Consider the following 12237-nt stretch of genomic DNA (forward strand, 5'->3'; position numbering starts at 1 on the left):
GAAGAAGAAGGCTCTCACTGTAGGCGTTATTAGGTCAAAGAGAGTTTTCCCCACACTGCTGCTCTAGGGCAAAAGTTGCTTTAAAGGGTGGGTTGATGGACGTGGCTATATTCTATTAAAGTTTATTCACAGAGACAGGCAATGGTAGCAGGCAGTATCTGATCCTGCCAGAGAGGATGAATTGGAGATAATAAGACAGAAACTGGGGTCTGATGTTTCAGGGAGATGGTTAGAAGAACTGAGCAGGCAAGGAATGCAGAGACTTGAAGGAAGCCCTTAGCACAGGCAACAGAGAGGGAATCGAGTCTAAATAGACGCAGGAGATGACAACCATGGGTCTTAGCAGCCGATTGGATGGAGGAAGAGACGAGGATGAAGGTCTGAAGCCTGGGTCTGCCTCGGGGGCCAGTTGCTCCCGCTGACTAGTGGGAAGCCTTGCAGACACAGTCACAGCTGCAGAGAATATAGTACTTAGGAAACTCTGTGCTCCGGCCACAAACCACAGCCCTGACCAGAGTTCTCACCTCCATCCAGGACTAGCTACATAATTTCCGGGACTCACTGCCAAGTAAGTGAGCATGTGGGACTTCTTGTTTTAAATTGTTAAACATCTCAAACAATACCCCAGAGCATTCAACCAAGGAGCCATTCTAAGTACCGGACGAGGTGTGACCACACAGGTCAGAAGACCGTAAATCTGACTGTACCTCCTCCTCCAGCCTGGCAGCTGGCAGGGGGAGGTTAGCTACTGGACTTCCGGAAGCAGGCTACATTTACACAAAATGGAACCTCTTTTGCTGCTGCTTCTTTTTTTTTTTTTTTTTGACTAATGGTTTTCAACAGTGCTCTACCATATCAATAACTTAAGGAACTTCTTTTTACTGGGGTCCTAACTTTTTAACCGGAGAAGGCAATGGCACCCCACTCCAGTACTCTTGCCGGGAAATTCCCATGGACGGAGGAGCCTGGTGGGCTGCAGTCCATGGGGTCGCACAGAGTCAGATACAGCTGAGTGACTTCACTTTCACTTTTCACTTTCATGCATTGGAGAAGGAAATGGCAACCCACTCCAGTGTTCTTGCCTGGAGAATCCCAGGGATGGGGGAGCCTGGTGGGCTGCCGTCTATGGGGTCGCACAGAGTTGGACACGACTGAAGCGACTTAGCAGCACCAGCAACTATTTAACATGCCTCAACAGCCCATTTTCCTTAGTCTCCCAATCTGTGACATAGAATAAATAGCTGTACTTCGAAGATGATTTCACTTTAACAGAGCTTTTTTTCCTTCTTTCCTCCAACTCACAGCTAAGACGACTGCAGCGTGTCAGGGTGCATTCTCCAGAACGATTGAAAAAGCTCTTGGAAGGTGAGTTTCTTCAATGCATCAAGTTGACAAGTGCATTTGGGGAGCTGGTTTGAAAGTGAACACAAGTTCCAAAGCCTCAGGCAGCAAGCTGTGCTCCAAGGCTGCTCTTCTACCGGGGGCCGGTGGATGCCTGAGCTGGCTAACCTGCTAAGAGGATTCCGTGTGGTCAGTGGAGGATGTTTTCTCTGACCAAGAGTCCAGAGCCACACCCTGTCTGTCCAGCTCACCACTGTTGTTTTTGAGCTTAGTCGACTCAACGTCACTTGGTACCTCTGCCTCTGGTGACACAGGACGTCTGGATTTTCAAGATCCAAAATTCACTTTTCTATTAACTTTGCTGTCATTCCGCAAAGCTCCCTAGGCCCTGGCATGTCAGGATATTCAATAATGAACATTTCATAACGAAGAACAAATTAAAATTTCATCTTCATCAATTGCAGTGATTACATACACATATTTTTTGGATTTAGATTTTCATATATTTTTTAGTCATGACAACTATTAAAACCAAATATCAGAATCACTTTATCATAAAGGTTTTTGACAATTGTGAAGCATTTCCATATTTTTCATGTATGAAAATGTTCTTATACATCTTCTTTGTGAAACCAAAACAGTTTTGATATTTAACTTTACATATTAATAAGATTTCAAAGAAATTAAAATATTTTGGCTCATTCACAAAATGTTTTATAAATTGTTATTCACTTGCTCTTTACCTCAACTTCTTATTTTTTAATTTTTATTTGATTACATTTGAAATTGTATGTAATTTATAAATAAATAACATTTAGAAATCAGAGGTAAATGCTGAAAAATTTCTACTGATTGTTGTGTACTAAAATATATATATATTCAGTGGTCTGCATAACTACCTATCATTGATATTTAGGAGACTTTCCAAAACTGGGTTGGGACTTTATTCTAAATGAGCTCTAAGTTGTTCTTTTTTTTTTTTTTGTCTCTGAGTTTATTATTTTTTAGCAATTCATTGTTATCCCAGGTTAGGGATAGAAAGAAAGGAAAGAAAGTTACTCTTTCTTTTAAAGAGGTAGGTGGTCTTCTGGTTTTGCAAAAAAGAATTTAATTTAGAGACCCAGGCCAGAACTAGTCTTAAACTGCTTTGTGCTTCAAAATTTAGTGAAATGTGGGTAATTCTTTATCTTTTCTCATAAAACATAGTTTAGCAGAGCTATTTAATATCTAATTTAATCACTTGTAAGGCATTTGCCAGGTGGCTCAGTGGGTAAAGAATGAGCCTGCAATGAGGGAGACCCAGGTTCGATCCTTGGGTTGGGAAGATGCCCTGGAGAAGGGCACGGCAACCCACTCTGGTATTCTTGCCTGGAGAATCCCATGGACAGAGGAGCCTGGTGGGCTACAGTCCATGGGGCCATAAGGAGTCGGACACAACTTACCAACTAAACACTGTCTACACTCCATCTGACAAGCTTATCTTTGAAGGTTCAGCTGACTTACAGGCTCTTTAGTGAAAACACTCATGATTAATCTGGAATATTTATGCACAACTATGTCACAGACTGTTATCCACAGGCTTAAACTCATACCTTCTCAGCTGGAATATGAGTTCTACACACTTTTGTTTTGTTCTGTTTTTTAATTCATCTCCATATGCCCAGTGCTTAGAACAGATCAGCTCGTTGTTGATAAATGTCTGAAAAATTCCAGAATGAATGAAAGAAAGAAAGGAAGAAAGAAGGAAGGGAAGAAAGAAAGAAAGAGAAAGGAAGGGAGCAAGGGAAAGCTTGATTAAATGAATGGATAAATAAGTGAACAAATAGTATTTAAAGGAGAAGTTGCTATTAGAGCTATTGGAAGACAGCAACACATTTCTCATTTAATATTCTCTGTTAGGCAATCAGTAGATGCAGCCATGAGCACTGGATGGAGAGAAAACTCAAAGGTTTGTAGCTGGAGCCAAATATAGCAGGTAGCAAAAAAAAAGTTAGCACTAAACCAGAGCTGGGCAGATCATTGAAATAAGGTTCCAATTCAAAGAGCCTAAATCCAGAAGTCTAAATCCAAGTGAAAATCAAAGGAATGAAGGAAGGAATGCTGGAGGGAAGAAAAGAGGTGGAACCAAGAGAAATGCCAAAGGAGAGGGAGCGATGACTAGCGTCCGTTACGTGCTAGTGATGCCGGACATGACTGAAGAGACTTAGGTCACAGCACCGTGCCCTCGGCGTTCCGCAGGGACTCAGAGTCAGACCCTGGGAGAGGCCGCCCGAGCTCCCATGTTCCTTCTGCTGCCCACCAGATGCCTTTCTCTGATGCTGACACTTCTCTCATTTGCAAACCGGGGATGACTGTCTAGTTCCCTCCCAGGGCCGATGTGAGAAATTAACTAAAACGTGTCTGTAAAGCATTTAGCATCATTTCAGCATCAGTTCAGTTCAGTTCAGTCGCTCAGTCATGTCCGACTCTTTGCGACCCCATGAATCGCAGCACGCCAGGCCTCCCTGTCCATCACCAACTCCCAGAGTTTACTCAAACTCATGCCCATCGAGTCGGTGATGCCATCCAACCATCTCATCCTCTGTCGTCCCCTTCTCCTCCTGCCCTCAATCCCTCCCAGCATCAGGGTCTTTTCCAACGAGTCAACTCGTCACATGAGATGGCCCAAGTATTAGAGTTTCAGCTTCAGCATCAGTCCTTCCAATGAACACCCAGGACTGATATCCTTTAGGATGGACTGGTTGGATCTCCTTGCAGTCCAAGGGACTCTCAAGAGTCTTCTCCAGCACCACAGTTCAAAAGCATCAATTCTTCGGTGCTCAGCTTTCTTCACAGTCCAACTCTCACATCCATACATGACCACTGGAAAAACCATAACCTTGACTAGACGGACCTTTGTTGGAAAAGTAATGTCTCTGCTTTTTAATATGCTATCTAGGTTAGGCGTAACTTTCCTTCCAAGGAGTAAGCGTCTTTTAATTTCATGGCTGCAGTCACCAACTGCAGTGATTTTGGAGCCCAAAAAATAAAGTCTGACACTGTTTCCACTGTTTCCCCATCTATTTGCCATGAAGTGACGGGATCAGATCCCATGATCTTAGTTTTCTGTATGTTGAGCTTTAAGCCAACATTTTCACTCTTCTTTTTCGCTTTCATCAAGAGGCTTTTTAGTTCCTCTTCACTTACTGCCATAAGGGTGGTGTCATCTGCATGTCTGAGGTTATTGATATTCCTCCTGGCAATCCTGATTCTAGCTTGTGTTTCTTCCAGCCCAGCGTTTCTCATGATGAACTCTACATATAAGTTAAATAAGCAGGGTGACAATATATAGCCTTGACGTACTCCTTTTCCTATTTGGAACCAGTCTGTTGTTCCATGTCCATTTCTAACTGTTGCTTCCTAGCCTGCATATAGGTTTCTCAAGAGGCAGGTCAGGTGGTCTGGTACTCCCATCTCCTTCAGAATTTTCAAAAGTTTATTGTGATCCACACTGTCAAAGGCTTTGGCACAGTCAGTAAAGCAGAAATAGATGTTTTTCTGGAACTCTCTTGCTTTTTCAATGATCCAGCAGATGTTGGCAATTTGATCTCTTATTCCTCTGCCTTTTCTAAAACCACCTTGAACATCTGGAATTTCACAGTTCATGTATTGCTGAAGCCTGGGTTGGATAATTTTGAGCATTACTTTACAAGTGTGTGAGATGAGTGCAATTGTGTGGTAGTTTGAGCATTCTTTTGGCATTGCCTTTCTTTGGGATTGGAATGAAAACTGACCTTTTCCAGTCCTGGAGCCACTGCTGAGTTTTCCAAATTTGCTGGCATATTGAGTGCAGCACTTTCACAGCATCATCTTTCAGGATTTGAAATAGCTCAACTGGAATTCCATCACCTCCACTAGCTTTATTCATAGTGATGCTTTCTAAGGCCCACTTGCCTTCACATTCCACATTCACATTCATCTGGCTCTAGGTGAGTGATCACACCATCGTGATTATCTGGGTCATGAAGGTCTTTTTTGTACAGTTCTTCTGTGTATTCTTGCCACCTCTTCTTAATATCTTCTGCTTCTCTTAGGTCCATGCCATTTCTGTCCTTTATCGAGCCCATCTTTGCATGAAATGTTCCCTTGGTATCTCTAATTTTCTTGAAGAGATCTCTAGTCTTTCCCATTCTGTTGTTTTCTTCTATTTCTTTGCATTGATTGCTGAGGAAGGCTTCCTTTTGCATTCCTTCACTGAGGAATGCAAAAGTAGGAAGTCAAGAAACACCTGGAGCAACAGGCAAATTTGGCCTTGGAGTACGGAATGAAGCAGGGTAAAGGCTAATAGAGTTTTGCCAAGAAAACACACTGGTCATAGCAAACACCGTCTTCCAACAACACAAGAGAAGACTCTACACATGGACATCACCAGATGGTCAACACCGAAATCAGACTGATTATATTCTTTGCAGCCAAAGATGGAGAAGCTCTATACAGTCAGCAAAAAGAAGACCAGGAGCTGACTGTGGCTCAGATCATGAACTCCTTATTGCCAAATTCAGACTCAAATTGAAGAAAATAGGGAAAATCACTAGACCATTCAGGTATGACCTAAATCAAATCCGTTATGACTATGAGTGAAAGTGAGAAATAGATTTAAGAGACTAGATCTGATAGACAGAGTGCCTGATGAACTATGGACTAAGGTTTGTGACCTTGTACAGGAGACAGGGATCAAGACCATCCCCATGGAAAACAAATGCAAAAAGGCAAAATGGTTGTCCGAGGAGGCCTTACAAATAGCTGTGAAAAGAAGAGAAGTGAAAAGCAAAGGAGAAAAGGAAAGATATTCCCATTTGAATGCATTCCAACATAATTAGTGATAAATGTTAGCTACTGTTAGTAGGAAACCCTGATTCATTTGGACAGATAAGGTAAAGTAAGAGAATAAAACATCTGTATGGGTCTTGGTGGCTCAGATGGTAAAGAATCTGCCTGCAATGTAGGAAACCCAAGTTTGATCCCTGGGTCGGTAAGATGCCCTGGAGAAGGGAATGGCAACCCACTCCAGGGATTCTTGCCTGGAGACTTCCATGGACAAAGGCTACAGCTGATGGGGTCTCAAAGAGTCGGACATGACTGAGCAAATAACACTTTCCTGAGTCTTGGATGGGGTGACAGTACTTTGTTAAGCTTCTTATTTTATGTTGGAAAATAGCTGATTAACGATGTTGTGACAGTTTCAGGCGCACAGCAGAGAGACTCAGCCACACACACACACGTGTGTCCATTCTCCCCCAACTCCCCTCCCGCCCAGGCTGCCAGGTAACAGCGGGCAGGGTTCCCTGTGCCATTCAGTCAGCCCGTGAAGGGTGACAGTGTTCACTTGTTGCTTAGACCAGACCTTGTTGACGTATGTTGTCATGGTAACTTACATGGTTGGTGTGTCCTTTCATAGCATAGATTGTCTTAGAACATATGTAGCACATCCAAATCGGAAATAATTTTTTGAAACATGAAATAAAAGATGCAAATTATAAAGAAAAGTATGTTAAATCACACTGAGTTAACATTTTAAATTTCTGAACAGAAGACAAAAAATGAAAAATTGCACGAGTAATCAAGAAAATGCAGATAAAATACAAGGGTGATAATGCAGATAAAATACAAGGGTGATTTTGCATCTGTAATAAGATGGAGGGGGTTATAGTGAAAATCTCCCTCAGGGACCAAGTAGAAAAGTTGGACACATTGTAAAGGGTTTAAATTAGACACGGGGCGGGGGGGGGGGGGGGGGGGGGGGGGGGGGGGGGGGCGACAAATTAGGAGGTTGGGATTAACATATAAGCACTACCATATATAAAATAGATAATCAACAAGGATCTACTATATAGCACAGGAAACTATACTCATTATTTAGTAATAATCTATAAGGGAAAATAATCTGAAAAAAATATATATATAACTGAATCACTTTGTTGTACACTGGAAACTAATATGACATTGTAAATCAACTATACTTCAACTAAAAAAATTGAAAAATCAGACAGGAACTTCCCTGATGGTCTAGTGGTTAAAACTCTGCACTTTTACCACAGGGAGAACAGGTTCAATCCCTGGCTGGGGAACTAAGATCTCAATGCTGCCTGGTGCAGCCAAGAACTTTTTAAAAAATTAGACAGAGTATGTTCTATTACAATGACAAGCTAGAAATTAGTAGCAGAGAGATAACTAGAGAATACCTAGATGTTGAGAAATTAGACAATATTTGTCTAAATAACCCATGACTCAAATAATTAAATAAAATGTAGATGGTATCAATGAGAATTAAAATATGGCCTATCAAAGCACTGAGAAGTATATAGCATTGATGAATATATTAGTAAAGGAAAAAGTACATCTAATGAATGATTTTTATTGATCTAAGTGTCCGTTTTTTAGACACTTGAAAAAGAGCGAATTAAATCCAAAGAAAGTGAAAGAAAAGAAATACATATAAAAGCAGAAAGAAATGTAAGACAAAACTGTAGAACAAATTAACAAGACCAAATGCTGTGGTCTTTAAAAAGACTTATAAAAGTCATAAATCCATGTTGACTGGCATTTTTTTAAGAAAGGTAGAAAATAACTAATACCAGGAATAAAAACGAAGTCATCACTACAGATATTTATTCCAGGTAGGCGTTTACCCTTCAAGAGCAAAGGAATTCACTTTAATGGAATAAAGGAAAAACAATTATGTGATTGTTTCAATAAAAACAGAAAAGGTATTTGATAGAGTTCAACATCTATTCAAAACTACTTTTCTAAATTAGGAATAAAAGGAAATTTCATTAAACCTATTTAAAAAAAAAAAACAGTCAGCTTTATTTTCATGGAGAAATATTAAAAGCTTTCCTCCTTGGATCCTGAATGAGGCAATGATGTTAAATCATTTTCTTGAATCAGAGTAGAAAAATCAGAATCACATTTAGGTTAAAATGCAACATGGATGGACCTAGTGATTGTCATACTGAGAGAAGTAAATCAGCAAAGACAAATACCAAATGATATTGCTTATATGTGGAATCTTTAAAAATGGTACAAATGAACCTATTTACAAGACAGAAATAGAGCCACAGGCATAGAAAACAAACCTTCAACCGGGGGAAAGGAGGTGGAAGGTAAATTGGGAGATTGGGATACACATTACTGTATACAAAATAGGTTAATAAGGACCTACTATAGCACAAGGAACTCCACCCAGTACTCTGTAATGGTCTGTATGGGAAATGAATCTAAAAAAGAGTGGGTGTACATGTATGTATAACTGATTCACTTTGCTGTCCACCTGAAACACAGCATTGTAAATCAACTACACCCCAATAAAAATTAATTCTAAAAATGGAAGTTAAAAATAACCCATCTTAAATCCAACTTATTCATGAAAAAATGTAGTCATTTTTAAAAATGCATGTTGATCCCTAGCGTCTGAAGTTGCCTTTTTCTGGGAGGAGGAGAAGGAAGGAGAAAGGGAGAAAAAGAGAAGATAATTGGATCTCTCTCAACCATTTTTCTTTTTTTCCATTTTTTTAATATGAAAAGGCATTTAAAAGACAGAAAATTGTAAGCAGTTCCAGAGTGTCATGTTAACACGTAGGTGCTACTGGTGTGAAAGAAAGGAGAACGTGGCAGAAAGCCAGACACGCCAGGTGATTTATGGAGGTGCAGAGGAGAGGCGGGCAGGGCTGGGAAATGAAACACTTGGAGACTGAGGAGTCAGTTTCTGAAACTCCCTGTATTTTACGTTTTGCTTCTATTTTATTTTCTACTATGGTGTCATAAATGCTCCTAAATCCTGCTACAAATTAGATCATTTGCTTTTCACTGAGTCAGAAACAGCTGTTATCTCTTTTGACTAGGATGAGAAAGTATCAAACTGCAGAAATAAAAGATTGAAATAAGTTGATGGGGACTTCCCTGGCAGTCCAGTGGTTAGGACTTTGCCCTCCAACGAGGGCTTGTGAGGTGGTGGTGGTCGTGGGGTGTTAGAGGTGTGTGTGCAGGTTCAATCCTTGGTCAGGGAACTAAGATCCCACATGCATCATGGCCAAAAAACTAGAACATAAACAATGGAAGCAATATTGTAACAAATTCAATAAAGCCTTTTAAAAAATGGTCCACATCAAAAAAATTCTTTAAAAAGAATAAAATAAAATAATGGATGGTTCTGATTTCTTACAAAATCCTCCCAAAATTAAAGCCAACATTTCTCCCTATTACCATTGTTGCAAAAGGTCAGCTGCAGCCTGAATTTAATAGAAATATATGAGCGTAAATAAAAATAACCCAAGGCAGTAGGAAAAGCCCAACACTCAATGCCAAATTTAAATTGCTATTTTCAGTTATCATGACCTGTCTTACAATGATCATTCATAAACTTTCTTATTCCAACTAAATTTAATTTTTGGGTTTCAAGTAAGTGAGAAGAATCCTACTCTACTGTGCAGGTTACAAGTTAACTGATTTTTCCCAGTAGAATCTGTATAAAAATCCTCATTTACCAGGGCATACACCTCAAAGCAAAATTCCACTCAGACGTAAAGTCTATGCTCCCTCCTCCCTCAGCGTGTTACATTGGTTGAAAATCAGAATTGTCATTGGGACAAAATACCTAGGATGTTGCCCTTTCCCTGTGATCTTGGTGGTATCTTATAGGCACAGCCAGAGATTCTTGGCTAAAGCGAGGGCTCCCGGCTTTAACAAGGTCAACAGTATAGACTATGCCATTCTGGATTCAATCACCCATGGGCCATTAAAAGCTGACTTTATAAAATATAAATAAATAAAACCACGAATCTGTTGGCTGAGTTTTGCCAGCACTTCTGGTACTGAACCGCCCCAGCCCACTCTAATCAAGGCTGTAAACCGCCTGTGATTAAACTGTTTTTCCTGTGGGAAGCAAACAAAGATACATTGAAGCCAGGCAGGTAACAGCATCATTCTCCAGACTTCGTGGAGCCAAATTTCACATCGCCAATCAATATGGAGTCACAAGGCTGCTTTAAATGCCTTGCCACGGGAATTGGCCCGCAGCCACCGGAGCAGAGTGAGGGAGACGGAGCAGATATTGGACAGAGGACGGGAGTGAATGCCGTTTGCTCCTCTGGAGTCTGTGTATTTGTATACCTTGCTAACAATCAGCATTTTAAGAGAAAGCTATAAATTTAGATTCCCCCAAGACAGAACTCTTAGAATGTGGCTTGAATCTAGACAGGAAAATTCTGATATGAAGCTCTTCCTTGCAGTCTTGAATCACCCCATGTGTACATCCTAAGCGTAAAGGGTTGAGACCCAAAGAATGATTTATTAAATTTCATTCTTTTTAATTTATTTTTTGGACACACCACACAGCATGTGGGATGTCAATTCCCCAACCAGGGACCGAACCCATGTCTGCTGTATCCTTGCAAGGCAAGCATGGAGTCTCAACCATTGGACCGCCAGGGAAGTCCTGATTTACTAAATTTGGAGTATTTGGCTTACTGATTTTAAATTTTTTTGTATTATACACTTTTGGAGTTCTGTACATTCTTATAACTTGGAGGGATGTATGATGCTTCCTCCAGAGAGAAAGGCTTTCAGATATAAAAATCCAAGGAAACAAAAGACGATTAAAACTAAGGCAAATATCAAAGGGAATTCAAGTATGTAGCTTCTGAGCTCTGCCTTGAGAGTTCACTTTCTTGCCACATATTTGTAATTTTTGTCCTCACAAGAATGCACAGTATTCTTGCTATTTTATAATGATTTTCCAGCTAATAAATTGAAACAGGTTATTTAGATTATTTTGGTGATAGAAGGAAATATTTCTCAAAAAGGCAATTATGAGTAACAATAGGAAGTAGAGAATTTATGTATGATTATTACATTTGCAGATAATTTTACAAAGCAGAAAGCTATAAATAATCTGTCATAAATAACAAAGTGTTTCCTTTTTCTGCTATATAAAATGCAAATCCATCAGTGATACAATCAAAATATGCATTGGTACTTCTCATATTGCCTTTTTTAGCCTTTTATTAAGACTCCAGCCTCTGAAAGTTTGAGCAGGTGTAACTGGGAGTCAAGTAACATGACACTTCATCTCCTCTGCTTACTTTTCCTCATTCCGGACATATAAGTGTTTATTAGTTTTTTTCTCTTGAGAGAACATCATGCCTTCCAAATACATGCAATAAATGTCCAAATCTTCCATGGGAAGTGCATTCATTGTTCAGATGAGGGGAGAGCAGAGTGTGGTTATATGTCAGGGGAGGTGGGAGGAGTTTCAGTGTCTTAAAAGCATGTCTGGATGTTATGAAGCTCTGGGTGAAGCTGGTGCTCAGAAAGCATGCATTGGAATGTGTGCGGCTTAACTGAGTTGGCGCTTCTCACTGATGCTTCTCTTCTTCACTCCCTGATGTGCAAACAGCAACATGACCAAGGCCTGCCTTCAACCCACAAGCAGGAAAGGCTGTGTGGTCCAGCCCCTGCTTCTCAGATCAGGTCTGCACATCCCTCTGCAGACAGCAAGGGGATACAGACAGGAGCGTCTGGGAAGAGGATGAATCTGAAGCCTTTTCTGGAGTGGCAGCTTTACTTGAGGGAGGGAGAGAGGGAGAGTCAATGACATTAAAGTAAAAATTCCCACTCCTGGGTGTATATCTGGAGAAAATTTGTAAAGATACACACACTGCAGTGTTCACTGCATCACCACTTACAATAACCAAGACACAGAAGCAACCTGAGTGTCCAATAGATGAATGGACAAAGATGCGGTAAATATGCACAACGGAATATTACTCAGCCAGAACAAAGAGTGAAATAGGGCCATTTGCAGCAACATGGATGGTCCTGGAGATTATCATACTAAATGAAATAAGTCAGGAAGAGAAA

General features: G+C 40.4%; 1 long non-coding RNA gene across 1 annotated transcript; it reads left to right on the forward strand.

The window, feature by feature from the left end:
• The first annotated feature begins 438 nt into the window (after window positions 1-438).
• LOC122452222 lies at window positions 439-11983 on the forward strand. Its single transcript, XR_006272633.1, has 3 exons — window positions 439-568; window positions 1305-1365; window positions 11774-11983. It is a non-coding gene; the product is annotated as an uncharacterized LOC122452222 (long non-coding RNA).
• The last annotated feature ends 254 nt before the right edge of the window (window positions 11984-12237 follow it).

Source organism: Cervus canadensis, chromosome 13 (assembly GCF_019320065.1).
Source record: "Cervus canadensis isolate Bull #8, Minnesota chromosome 13, ASM1932006v1, whole genome shotgun sequence".
NCBI lineage: Eukaryota > Metazoa > Chordata > Mammalia > Artiodactyla > Cervidae > Cervus > Cervus canadensis.